The sequence below is a fragment of the Sphaerodactylus townsendi genome, linkage group LG02 (assembly GCF_021028975.2).
Source record: "Sphaerodactylus townsendi isolate TG3544 linkage group LG02, MPM_Stown_v2.3, whole genome shotgun sequence".
Lineage (NCBI taxonomy): Eukaryota > Metazoa > Chordata > Lepidosauria > Squamata > Sphaerodactylidae > Sphaerodactylus > Sphaerodactylus townsendi.
Window position 1 is genome coordinate 114,772,849 of NC_059426.1, and position 13,140 is coordinate 114,785,988.

At 41.0% G+C, this 13,140-nt stretch overlaps 1 protein-coding gene across 1 annotated transcript in view; it reads left to right on the plus strand.

The window, feature by feature from the left end:
- The first annotated feature begins 2,683 nt into the window (after window positions 1-2,683).
- The window catches only part of LARGE2 (LARGE xylosyl- and glucuronyltransferase 2), a 45,809-nt gene continuing 35,352 nt past the window's right edge, over window positions 2,684-13,140 (plus strand). The window contains exon 1 of the mRNA XM_048484359.1: window positions 2,684-2,972. The gene's annotated coding sequence lies outside the window, so the exon portion shown is untranslated. The remainder of the gene's footprint in view (window positions 2,973-13,140) is intronic.

Here is a 13,140-nt window from a genome sequence, read left to right on the forward strand (position 1 = left end):
AGAATTGCTGAATAACAAAACAGCATGTATGCTTTTGAATTCTCTAGAACTCATTGGGCTGGATGATAAAATAGAAGTCACAATACAAATATCACAAATTTGCAAATAACCCATTCTTCACATATTTCCCCCCTCCACTATGCAGTGCATAGAGTGAAATTGAACCTTCACTTTTGCATCTGAAACAGAAACTAATGCTACAATAAATCTCTTTATCTTTAAAGACACATACCATTTTTGTGTTTGCTGCAAGAGATTAAAATGACTTCTGCTTGAATTATGCTGTATTGAGAATTAACAGAATGGCTTTGGTGGAGACCTATTCTCAAAAATCATGAAAATATTTTATCACCTTTAAAATTACTGCACATCTCTCACCCACACCCCCTTTTATTCTACTCTTTCCCATTAACAGGGAGATATAAAGTTTATCAACCCTTTTCAAAATGCTTAATTTGAAGGCCATCCCAAAATTTAAAAAAAACCTTGAAGTTAAGAGATAAGGCATTTAAAAAGTCACGTGTTCCGTAAACATGGACATTTTAATCAAGCCTGCCAATTTATGTTGTGTCAGCAGTATAGAAATCTCGTAGCCGCATTTATTTGTTTTTACCTCATCTTTTTCTCTTCTGAGATTTGCCTGTGTAGATAAACAGCTTTTTCTTTATGCCTCAGGCTCCCCCCCCCCCCTTTTACTGGGCAAGAGACAATAATTTCAGTTTGGGGGGGGGAAATCTACGTTTACCAAATGTCAGATTATACCCTTCTCCAGGTATATTCTCCACATTTCAGATGGATGGAGCATGTTATTTGATGACAAATAATATGTAGTGGGGGAAAGTAAAGTGCCTGAAAGGTACAAGAATGAAGTGAAATCAGCAGGGTTAGGTACGATCTGTAGTTGGATAAGAGACCACCAAGGAAGGCTAGGGTTGCTTCAAAAAGGAAGGCAATGGCAAACCACCTTTGTTCATCTCCTGACTGAAAATTCCTGTCAAAAGAGTTGTCATGAGTTGGTTGCCACTCAACAACATATTCTTCTTAGCATGGTCAAGTTGATTACATGTAAAATAAAAGTAATGCTAATTGGTAAAGCTGAGCTCTGTAAGGGATTTGTGATTCTATTTTCGCTTGCAGATCCAGTTCTGAGTGTAAAAGCCTTGTTAAGATTCGCTTGCAGATCCAGTTCTGAGTGTAAAAGCCTTGTTAAGATTCAACCCTTCTCAAGAAATAGTTGAGCGTGGCCCCAAACATGGCCTTGGTTTACCTTTACTCATGTAATGCCTCTTTTGAACACTCTAGACTGGCTGTTTCTGGGTTCAGTTTAAAGTTCTTTTTAGCCTATTTCACACTGGGATCCTGATATTTGCAAGACTCTTTCCATACCATGCAGCAAAATCTGTTCTTCTCTGTGTGGTCTGTTCTTCAGCCTCCATGAAAACTGCCTTGAGCTCAAGCATTTCTGTAGCTACACAGTAGAACAGACAGGCCATTAAGATGGAGGTGGTACAGAACACTTATTTTAAATTAACTGGAAGGCAATTTTTCTCTTTCTCTCTGTTTGAGTGAAGATTTTTTTTAATGCTGATTGTGACTTGATTTAATTTTTGTTGTGTGTTGTTTACTGCTTTAGGACTTATGAGGAAAAAGGCAGTTTGGAAAGGAGTTAGATAGATGAAACAAATCAGAATTAGTCACTGTTGAGACAATCTATCAGCCTATCTTTGAGGGAATCTTGCCACAATGATTGGGACAACTGCTATTTTCATTTTCTTTGGGTTAGACAATCATGGTAGCTGAATGATTACTCCCAACTTGCAGATGGAGATTGTCAGAGACAGGTTGTCCACAGCAAGACAGTGAGCTTGACCAGAGACTCCCTTGCTAATTATCATGGCAGTCATGAAAACGTGGGCAGTCCTAGTAGTCAGTAATCTATCCTAGCTCCTGGCAGTTGAATACCCTGAGGGAGATGAGTTGTGTGTGGCATTTATTGTCTTAGTGCTTATTGTCATGGTGACTTGCTTTCATCCCTTTGTGAGCACATCAGAAAGTCAAAACAGCAAATATGTCTACAAAACAGCCTGAATTCCTTTTGCTCCTCTTAAACCAATCCATTTTCTTCAGAGGATGCCTCTGCAGGACAAAGGGAGAGTTTGGTTGATTGCTCCGTTAACAGCATTCTTTGTTCAGGTGGGGAATGGGATGCATTATTACTGCTTACTGTGACACTTGCCAGATGTCACTGGGCTCAAACTCTGACAAAAGACACTGGCCTGTAGTTTGTGCCTGAGTAGGAAAAATGGTCCTCATATCTACCTAACCACTGTGGTAAACTGGTTGGTCCACTGCTGGTACAAAAGTAGCACGGCCAAGCCTCCTATGTGTCTTTAGTGACTTTCTGAATATTCAGGACAATATGACTTTGTAAATTAAAGAAAGGGAGGAAAACTTATTTTAAAAGCTTGATGAGGACTGAATATGCTTTAGAAGGGAAGGAATGTTGAGAACAGCTGGATGTCAGTTAAAGAGGGAGGGAGGGAGGGAGGGAGGGAGAGAAATGCGCTTGTTCAGTCTTCTGAGAGATTTCTGGGATGGAAAGATTTTGAAGTAGGGGTGGGATTTCCAAATTGTGTTTCCCTACCCATTTGTTCCATACTATTTCCAAAGTCCCAGCAGTGCTAACTATGCTGGAATGCCTGGAATGTTTGGAAGTGAGGCAAAGAAATCCTGTCCTTGAGTAGAAGAAATGCTGAGCAAGTACAAGCAAGTTTATTTTTTTATAAAACTGAGCATTTTTGAGGAGATAGCATGGCATGTTTAATGCCTAAGTGGGAAAAGTGGTGGAAATTATGAGGATCACTGCAGGACAGAAACGGAACGCCTCCTGCGTATGCGCATGGGAATCTATAACAAAGGTCTTTAGAGAGCCTGATCATCTTATGGGATAGCCAGCTGCTGGAAGCAGAAAGGTAAGTATGTTTATGTAACACATTTTTTACTAGGTTAGGCCCCAGACCTTTGAGTTCTTAGTCTTACGACATAGTATAATAATAATATAATTATAAGTTGATGACGACGACGACAACGACAACAACGTAAAGTCTGTCCTGACCTGGATGGTCCAGGCTAGGCTACTGTCATCAGATTTCAGAAGCTAACCAAGGTTGGCTGTGGTTGCCAACCTTCATGTGGTCATCTTGTAAAAAAGGAAAGGGGGGATGGATACACCAGAGATATGGCAACAATATAAATCTGTATCCAGTTGCTTAAACCACGAAAAATGTGGGTAATTTTATCCACAATGTATGATGCACAATTTCATAAGCAATGGTTTATGCAATATAATTTTCTCAACTTTATTCATTTACAATTTGTATTGAAATTAGGACAGTTATGTACAAAGTACGTTTACAGTTTATATTTAAGTGATTACAATAATGTACAAAGTAATATTTCATATATGAGTTGTTTGCTTCAGAATGAACACGAAAGGTGGGGCTAGTTAACCTCTTTAATGCCTTCTTAGGCATTATTTGTTAACCTCATAATGCCTTCTTAGGCCCCTCTATTTTACATTAAGTTTGTCCTTATATTTATGGGTTTATAATCAAAAATTCTCCTATGGACCATCTTCGTAACCAAATATCTCTTAGAATAATCATAGCTTGTAGTTCTCAACAAGAGGACCATGTGGTGGTTGGAGATCTACTATTTTAACTATTCTCCAAGTAAAAGAGATTGGTTCACCTGGAGAAAATGGCCGCTTTGAAGGTGGACTCTGTGGAATTATATACCGTTGAAATCCCTTCCCAAATCCACCCTCCTTAAGTTCCACCCCCAAAATCTCTAGGTATTTCACAGCCTGGAGCTGGCAACCCTAAGACATCCAGGGTTGCTATGTGGAGGCAGGCAATGCGAAACCACCTCTGAACATCCCTTGGCTTGAATACTCTATGGGTTGCTGTAAGTCAGCTGAGACTTGATGGCACTTTCCACTACCACCAAGTAAAATATACAGCAAGTAAAATAGCTGTTATCCATGATAGCTTGATGGAACCTTCATGCTTAGAGGCTGTATACCTCTGAATAGCCAGAAACTGCAGATAAAAGCATAATTGCTTCTTGGTTTCCCTGAAGTATCTGACTGGCTGCTGTTTGAAACAGGATGGTGGACTAGATGGACCTTTGGTCTGAGCAAGCAACATTCTTATGATATACAAGCTGAGATTTCAAAGTTTGTCTATAATAATGCCTTTGACATTGATTGCTTTGTGATCAGAGTACCCAGAGGAAGGAGAGAGTCTAATGTGCCCAAATAATGGCCACAATTATATGTCATGCATCTGTATCTATTTTAAAATCAAAAGACTCATACATACATATTAGTTTCACAGAGGAATCAGCAGAAATACCAGGACACATAGACAATCAGGACGTTTGTACCTAAGGAATAAAATCCATTTTAGTTTCATATACTTTATGGACGTCAGAATACAGGAATAAAATGTAGCAGACATATCACATCTCGTGCTATATTAGGCCTTACCAGGGTTGTAAAAAGCAACATTCTGATATATTGTTCTAAAATATCTGTGTTTACACTGGACTCCAGTGACATTCCTAGCTACAAGTTGCAGGGGAGTATAACCACTGACAGCTAACTAATTGTGAATGAAATTATGTGGGAGGGAGGGTTCTCATTCCATGTTTTCCAAAATGAAAGTTTCCCTTGTTATTTACAGCTATACCCTGTTTTCCCCATTACTTTTACTCTGTAGATGTATTTGATTGAGACTCAGAATATTAAATTAATGTGACTATAAAATGTATCTAAATTTTGCAAAAGATGAAAGATTTAGGGCTTGACTTCCCAGTACATTATTAGCTAGCTACTAAAGCTACAAACTAATATGGGTGCTTCAAAATATCCCAATGGGGCCAGAGAAGAAAACTAAAAGCAAAATGTGAGGAAAGTAAATAAAGAAACTCTTCACTGGTTTTTTAGGCTTTCAGTGAAAGGTATTGCTGGGGCGAACTTTGGAATCTTGGCACCTTCTGGAGTTTTGAGTGTATTCCAGACCTTTTTAAGTCATCTATCAAAGTCTGTTTATCATTAATGCTCAGCCAGGTAGTAAAAGCTGAAGTTTTCTGGACAATCTTCTGCTACTGTTTATGTAAGTATTGGGAGTAAAGCAGAGAGGTTGATATTTTGCATTAATCTTTGTGTAACAGAACAATTTTCTGTGGTCAGGATGAGTCTGCAATCCAATTAATGTTCTGCCCTTTAGTACAGCTTCATTGCCAACAAACCTGTATCTGAATGTAAGTTAAACCATTAGGTAGAATATGAGGGATTCACTAGCACTGTTCATATATAATGCCATGGCTTGGCATTGCAGGCATGAGTGTTCCATTCCCCTCTCCCCCATATGGGGCTTCCCACTCCCTCCTCCCTTTGCTTATCCTCTGCCCTGTGTCAAATATGCACCTTTCAAAAGTTTGCTATTACATATTTATCAGCCCATTATGATTTGTGCTTGCCTTCCAAACCAGTGTAGAATACCAGAATCAAACTGTGGTTGCCAGTTCTGGTTTAAAGAACAAGCACAACCTGTAGTTTGCCAGTTCAAATGCAATGGCATTCTACAGTTTGTCACCAAATGTGAAGGGAAGAAAGGATAAAATAGCAGCTCCAGGGGAAAGAGAACATATGAGCCGAAGGCTCGTCTTGTAACACCAGAGTGTGGTGCTGACTCAGTGAAGGGGAAAAGGTGAACATATAAATGTTTTAAATAACTTTTGTGATGTTTGGTCCAACTTGGCTGGGTAGTTTAAATTGAATGTCTGCTTACTTTCCAGAAGGTTAACTTCCTGTTGATTGTGGTAGTATGAATTATTTTTCTAAACTCTGCAAATAAGAGTTTCCCCTAAGAACAGAACTACATTCTACGTCAGAAATACGTGTTCCCAATCTAATGTTTTCTGATGTAATTTAAAGAACTCAGGGGTATGTGTGTATAAATATACAGCAGAAAATTGGTAGGTAGGAGGTGGGGGTGCTTAACCCTTCTTCAATCACTGCTTCTGCCCTGAGGATCATTTTTCTGTAGCCTAGATCAGGGGTCTGCAACCCGCAGCTCCAGAGCCCCATGCGGCTCTTTCAGCCTTATACTGCGGCTCCACGTAGCCTGGAGATTGGAGGGTAGTGTGGGCGTGTCCCTCCAGAGCAGCTCTGGAAGGAAAGGTGAGTGGAGGGGCCGAACCGGAGGTGGCTCCATGCGGAGCTGCCTCTCCGGCTCGGTAGATCTTCGGGGCCGTGGAAAACGGGTTCAAATGGCTCTTTGGGTGGTAAAGGTTGCCGACCCCTGTTCTAGATGTAAAGACCAGCAGGGATAAACCAGGCAAAGTGGCAGGAGAAAATCAGCATCAGTATAATCATCAATTCTACTCTGAAAACATCCACATCCACCGCATATTAACATATCAAACCCATCAAACCCATCATGGGATTGAGTATTCCTTGTTTGTCTTTCAACTTGCATTTCTGTCTTTATTCCTGGTTGTGTTTGGTCAGCTCAAAGTGAAAATCCTTTCTGCGTTGGAGCCTGCATAACCAAGAAGATGATTTCCCAATAATTGATACTCAGTTGATGGCAGGTTGAAACTATTATGAAAGTTTGAGTCCAGATATCTGGACTTGGTACTGATTTAGTTAACAGCATAATAATTTAGAAAGTATTGATTCCCTGTAATGATCCAGGCACTGTACAAAAGATAAAGCAAATAATATGCGTTTCTTACACGCTTGCAATCCACAGATTGTCTCGTAGACTAGAACTTGATGAGATGTGCTCCATGTGTTGGTCTCCAGCAACCATTAAAGGACTCCAGTGAAAGACGTTGCTTGCCAATTCAGCCCTGACTCATACTTATTGACAGTGGACACCAGTTGGCAATATTACAAGATTCTCTGAATAGGCAGAATATCACTGGTGATCCATAAAAAGCAGGATCTGGGATTTCGGTTTAGTCTAAATCCATCCCTTACAGCTTGGCAATGTTATGTTTACTTCATTCTTTGGGTTCAAGTGATGATGGCACCAATCTGTTTTAATACTGCAGACTGTGTGCTATGACATGGCTGGGTAAAGCTGTTCTTCTGCTGACTGTCTTACAACTTTTACTGTGCAATGTATAAAATGAAGCAATTTCTAGAGGCGTCACCTTTATATTTATTTATATAGTGTCAAGGCAGGCAATGGCAAACTACCTCTGAATGTCTCTTGCCTTGAAAACCCCATGGCAGTCACCATAAATCAGCTGTGACCTGATAGTGAAATACACACACCATGATTTTTTGGTGCCTGCTCAACTTGCATTTTCATCTTGATCAACAAGAACTGTGCTTTTTAAGACTTGAAGGACAATATTCAACTTATCTTGATTGAAGTGGTATGTTGGGCGCTGGGCACAGATAACTTTGGATTGTTTCCTCCCAGCTGGCTACTCAGACACTGGTCTATCATAGACCTGTGACCTAGGCTTAGCCATGGATACAGATTTTCTTATCCTTGGAGACACTGTGTCTGCAAAGGGAGCGAACATTCCCCTCACAAACTGAAACTGCTGCTTTCCCAAATCAACAAGCTGATCTTGGCTTGGCTTTGCCTCTTTGGTGCTGGAGTGGCTTTTGAAGTGCCAACAAGGCATGGCTTGTACTCCTGCAACAGTTCCCATTCAGAAGCAGCTTCTGTTTCCATCATAGGAAGATGCTTGGCTTGAAACCTCTCCGTGGCAGCATCCACTGTCCTTTCTTATTATTCCAAACATGACTGCTAGCTTTACTGCCTTACTGGATCTGGTGTACATGCAGTAAGTTAAGTAAACCTGGCGAAGCTGATGAATATGGTTTTGCTGTTCCAGTAATTTCCAGGTAAATAGTGCAGTTGTTTGGTTTCTAAAGCCAAAAACTTGGCCATTGAAATCCTGGCAGGTTATGTTCATGTTCTCTCATTCAGAAGCTAAAGAAACTGTCTTTTTGACCAGTCAGGCTGTGAGGTAGTATTTGCTCATCAGCCATAATGCTTTTGTCATTGGCACAGGACATTCAATGACATTAGGAATTCCACCATAAAATCTGGTAACTACGTGTGATGACTGCATAGTTTTGGAGAGGCAGTTTTTTGGATGGCTTGAGATATCTAAGATAATCCTGTGTTAAAAAAATCTCTGGCCAGAACATGACTGTGTGTTTAATAATTGTCATGGTGTTAACAAGTAAATGGGTTTTCTCTGAAAAACATCTATTCCCTGTTGCACTGTGCCTGATCCTCAGTAGGATTAACTCTGGCGCCTCCCTGTTAAATCTTGTGACTGTTTGGCTTTCTGAAACTTTATAACTTTGAATCCACTTGAATAGATGCAGATTACCTTCTGCAGCTGGGGAAAGTACTGGGTTCAATAAATTGTTTTGAAAGCTAGCATAAAGTCTTATTGCTAAGCAGACTTTCCAGCTTTCAGATAAAAATGCAGTAACAGTACAGATTTGTAATTTCTTTATTGTATGAAGAGGGTAGAAAGGAAGGTAAGCAGAACAAATTTTTACTATGTGGTACTTTGTATCTTCCTTTTTTGTGAGGGAGGAAGAATCTTCTATGCCCTTACAAAATCTTGGACATTTTAAACCATCCATTTCCCCTCCACTGATGTCTTTCATTGGTATGGATATACTTAAACTTCTTTTCTGGGAGTCAGAAGGATTTGCTTTATTATATTTCTAAGTAAGAGATTTCCTTAAAAAATTTTTTTTAGAACTGTGCAGTACATAGCATGTGCACATTTTCCTTTCTGTTGTTTAATTTTTAGAGTGGGTTGCCAACTCTAGGTTGGGAAATTTGTAGAGATTTTTAGCTTGAGCCTCAGGAGGACAGAATTTGTGGAGGGAGCTCAGGAGGAATATGATACCGAAGAGTCCACCATGCAAAGTTGCCATTTTCTCCTGGGGAACTGAATTTTGTAGCCTGGAGATGTTGTAAATTCCACAAGAACTCCAGGCCATGCCTTGAGGTTGGTTACTTTAGAGCCACACCTGTTTACATTTAAAAGCAATAGCCAGCACTGAAATAGTGGGAGAAAATGCCCGTACCAGACATTTGACAGTACCAAAGCAGAACAGCATTATGGAAAGTTCTGCTGACTTCTTACAAATGCTAGATCCCCTTTGGCCACTGACAGGGGATGGAAGGGGGGCAGGTAGGGTTGCCAGATCCAGGTTGGGAAACTGCTGGAGATTTAGGGATAGGTGCTAGAGAGGACAAGAATCTCAGTGGGGTACAATGCCAGAGTCCACCCACCAAGACATCCATTTTCTCCAGGGGAACTGACCTCTAGTCTGGATATGAGCTTTAATTCTAGGGAGGGTAGTATCCCTATCACTACTGCTTGTTTGATTCAGTATATCCTCCTCACTCCAGCTTTTGGTAGGTCCCAAGCAAATAGGTTGGAGAAGTCTGCCAACTTGGCCAGACAGCTAAAACTCTGTCTTTCTGAAGACAAAGAGGTCTTTCTCTTGACAGAAATATTTTTTATAATTTAAAAAAAACCCCTGTTGTTGGCTTTGACTAACTAACCGTGACTGCAGTGTTGGTTGGTGAATGGGAGAGGAAAAATAGACTATGTAAAATTATCTATGTATTTAAGAAGAGATAGAATCTATTTATTAGAAATGAGCCCAGCTGATATCCATAGATCCATTTATGCCAGAAAGTCACAGCACTATTAAACTTCTACCAAGTTTTATGTTTTAAATGTTTACACTCAAAACGCTCTTTAGGTAAGGGGAGCCCCCATATCTCCCCATGGAGGGCAGTCTATATCACAGGGGCAGCTACACAATTCTTTATTCATAGGCCACCTTTCTCTAAAAAACCTGATATTAGAAAAAATGACAAAAAATTAATGAAGTAGGCCGACAAAAGCATGTACTTCAACAAATCAGCTAGAAAGGGTGACCTGCTACAAAGGAGTGCTTCAGTTAAAAAAAATTAAATGAATGAAACGGGAGCAGTGATTTTATAAGGACAGGCAATGAAAAATAGCCCTTGGAGAATTTTGTATTTTATTCACAGTCTGCCCACTGCAAGCCTTTTTGGGCAGGGGTGGAGGGTTGTTGCAGGCATAGGGTAGAAAATCCCACAGGGGGCTGCCTCTCCCTGCTGATTATTTCTGCAGACACTTTTAAGGCCCTGATCTAAATTAACATTAACAATATTATATCATGTAGGAGCAGTGGCGTAGCTAGGAAAAATGAGGCCCGGGACAAAATCTGAGTTTTGCGCCCCCCCCCCCCCCCATATGGGCAGCGTCCCTCCCCCACCACGACCAAACAACATTTTTTTGCACCAGGTCATCTCAAAGTCACCATCACATTGTAGAACATGCCCCAGCACACAAATCTGAACACACCCAGGGCTCCCTAGTTTAAACAACATTGAAAGTGATGCTATTTTTTGAAGGGGGGGAATCCACCCTGAAACAGCATCACTTTTAATGTTGTTTAAACTACAGGGCCCAGATTCTCCTTTTAAATCCACCTTAAAGAGAGACTCTGGGCTCTCTAGTTTAAACAACATTGAAAGTGATGCTGTTTCAGGGTAGATTTCCACTCCATCCACCCCAAACAGCATCATTGTCAATGTCGTTTGTTGTTGGTGTCCTGGGCTGGGTGGCTGTGGTTTGGTAGATCTTGTTCCTAACGTTTCACCTGCATCTGTGGCTGGTATCTTCAGAGGTGTATCACAGAGAGAAGTCTATTATACACTGTGTCCAGACTTCTCTTATAACAAACTTCTCTCTGTGATACACCTCTGAAGATGCCTGCCACAGGCGCAGGTGAAACGTTAGGGACAAGATCTACCAGACCATGGCCACCCAGCCCGGAAAGCCCACAACAACCAGTTGAGTCTGGCCGTGAAAGCCTTCAACATAATACTTTTCAATGTTTTTTTTTTTTTTTTTAATCTAGGGAGCCTAAGATTCTCCCTTTAAATCCACTCCCAAAGGGGTGGATTTTAAAGAGAGAACCCGAGGAAAATTTGAGGGTGCCTGTCAGGGAGAGCAAATGTTTAAGCTAACAGTACCAAAATTTTAGGCTATCTTTAGGAGATTATCCTGATTAAACCACCCAGGTTTAGTGAAGTTTGGTTCAGGGGGTTCAAAGTTATGGACCTTCAAAAGGGTAGCCCCATCATTAGCTCCCATTGGAAACAATGGGGGATGGAGCACCCCTTTTGGGGGTTCATAACTTTGTACCCCCTGAACCAACCTTCACCTGGAAACCTGGGTGATATCAGCAGGAGACTATCCTTATGATACCACCTAGGTTTAGTGAAGTTTGATTCAGGGGAGGGTCCAAAGTTATGGACCCCTCAAAAATGATAGCCCCATCTACTATTAGCTCCCATTGGAAACAATGGAGGATGGGGTCACCCCCTTTGGGAGTCCATAACTTTGGACCCCCTGAACCAAACTTCACCAAACTTGGCTGGTATCATCAGGAGAGTCACCTGACTATAGTCTGAAATTTTGGTGCCACTAGACTAAAAACTGCGCCCCCTGCAGGCCAAAATGGAAAAAACCGGTAAAAAATACAGAAAGCCACAAACGAGCCTGCAATTTCTGCGCCCACCACAAGGTGGCGCCCGGGGCACTTGTCCCCGGATGTCCCCATGGTAGCTACGCCTGCGTGTAGGAGTCTAGAGAAGAATCTCCTTAATTGATGGTGGTCAAATAATGTATAACTGACAAGCATAAGGAAAAGATCAACCATATTTCCATGGTGTCTTTCCCGAGATTAATTATAAATGGCATTTTTCAGAAACTGAATTTGACACTTCTGAGGAAAAGGTTTTCAGGAACCCTAAGTCTGAAGTGAAAACCAAGACACTAGATGGTTTAGTAGCATGAAAACAACACTGTATAGGAGTGCACTGTTAGTTTGACAGGTTTCCCATATTTCTGAGAGTCTGAAATTCTTTCCTTGGCTTCTGGCTCTGCAAGGAGAAAGAAAACTGAAATATGGGAATTTTCCAACCTTTTGGTTTTAACTGGTTCCGGTGGGTTTTCTGGGCTGTGTAGCCGTGGTCTGGTGGATCTTGTTCCTAACGTTTCGCCTGCATCTGTGGCTGGCATCTTCAGAGGTGTATCACGGAGGGAAGTTGTTACACACTGTGTCCAGTGTTTTGGTTTTAACACCAGTACAAACCACCACAGCAATATTTGTTCTTAGTCATGTGATTTAGCTTTAAGTGCTATCTCAGTCTTATCAGAAGATGGGCCAATCTGGTGATAATTTATGCCTTGCTTATATACTGAAGCTGCAAAAATGACTGCATTGACTAGAACGTTGGATATCTCCTGTATACAGCAATTTAGGTCCTCTGAATAATAACAGTTAACATGAATCAGCCCTGAGTTACTGCCCTGTAACAAGAGCTTCCTGCTTTTATCTGATCAGAACTTTCCATAGTAACTAAATCAAATAGGATAGAAAGAATGGTGTACAGTACAGCTGTTTGGACCAAATGATTTGGTTCCAGATTATTCTCCAAATCAAATTATTCTTGAAAAGAGGGTATACAGATTCATGGTTAGGACCATCAATGGTCACTAGCCATGATTAGCAATGGTATTCAGAAACACTACACCTCTGAAATTTGGGATTAGGAGGCACCATCGGGGAAGGCCTTGGCACCCTGTTTGCGGGTCCTCCAAAGCAACTGGTTGGCCACTGAGTGAAAGAGGATTTTGGATTAGATGGACCTCTGGTTTGATTCAGCAGGGATCTTCTTATGTTCTTATTCTAAACTATCACTTTAGGTGCTGGGAGGGCATAGAGGCCTCCATGCATCACCTCTGTTTTGACCTCTGTGCAGAAGCTTTTGTGTGCTGTAGGTTTAAAGTTGTGTATTTTGGACACTAATGAACAGAGAAAGTGTGATCTCACTCTGCAACCTAAAATCTTAAGAGGTGTGCTATGCCTGCTCTCAGCAACTTGTAAACCACCAAGGCCCCTTTGCAACTGTTGTGAGCTACCACTACCAAATCCATTTGTTGTTGTCTTTGAGTTCCAGTTACCTT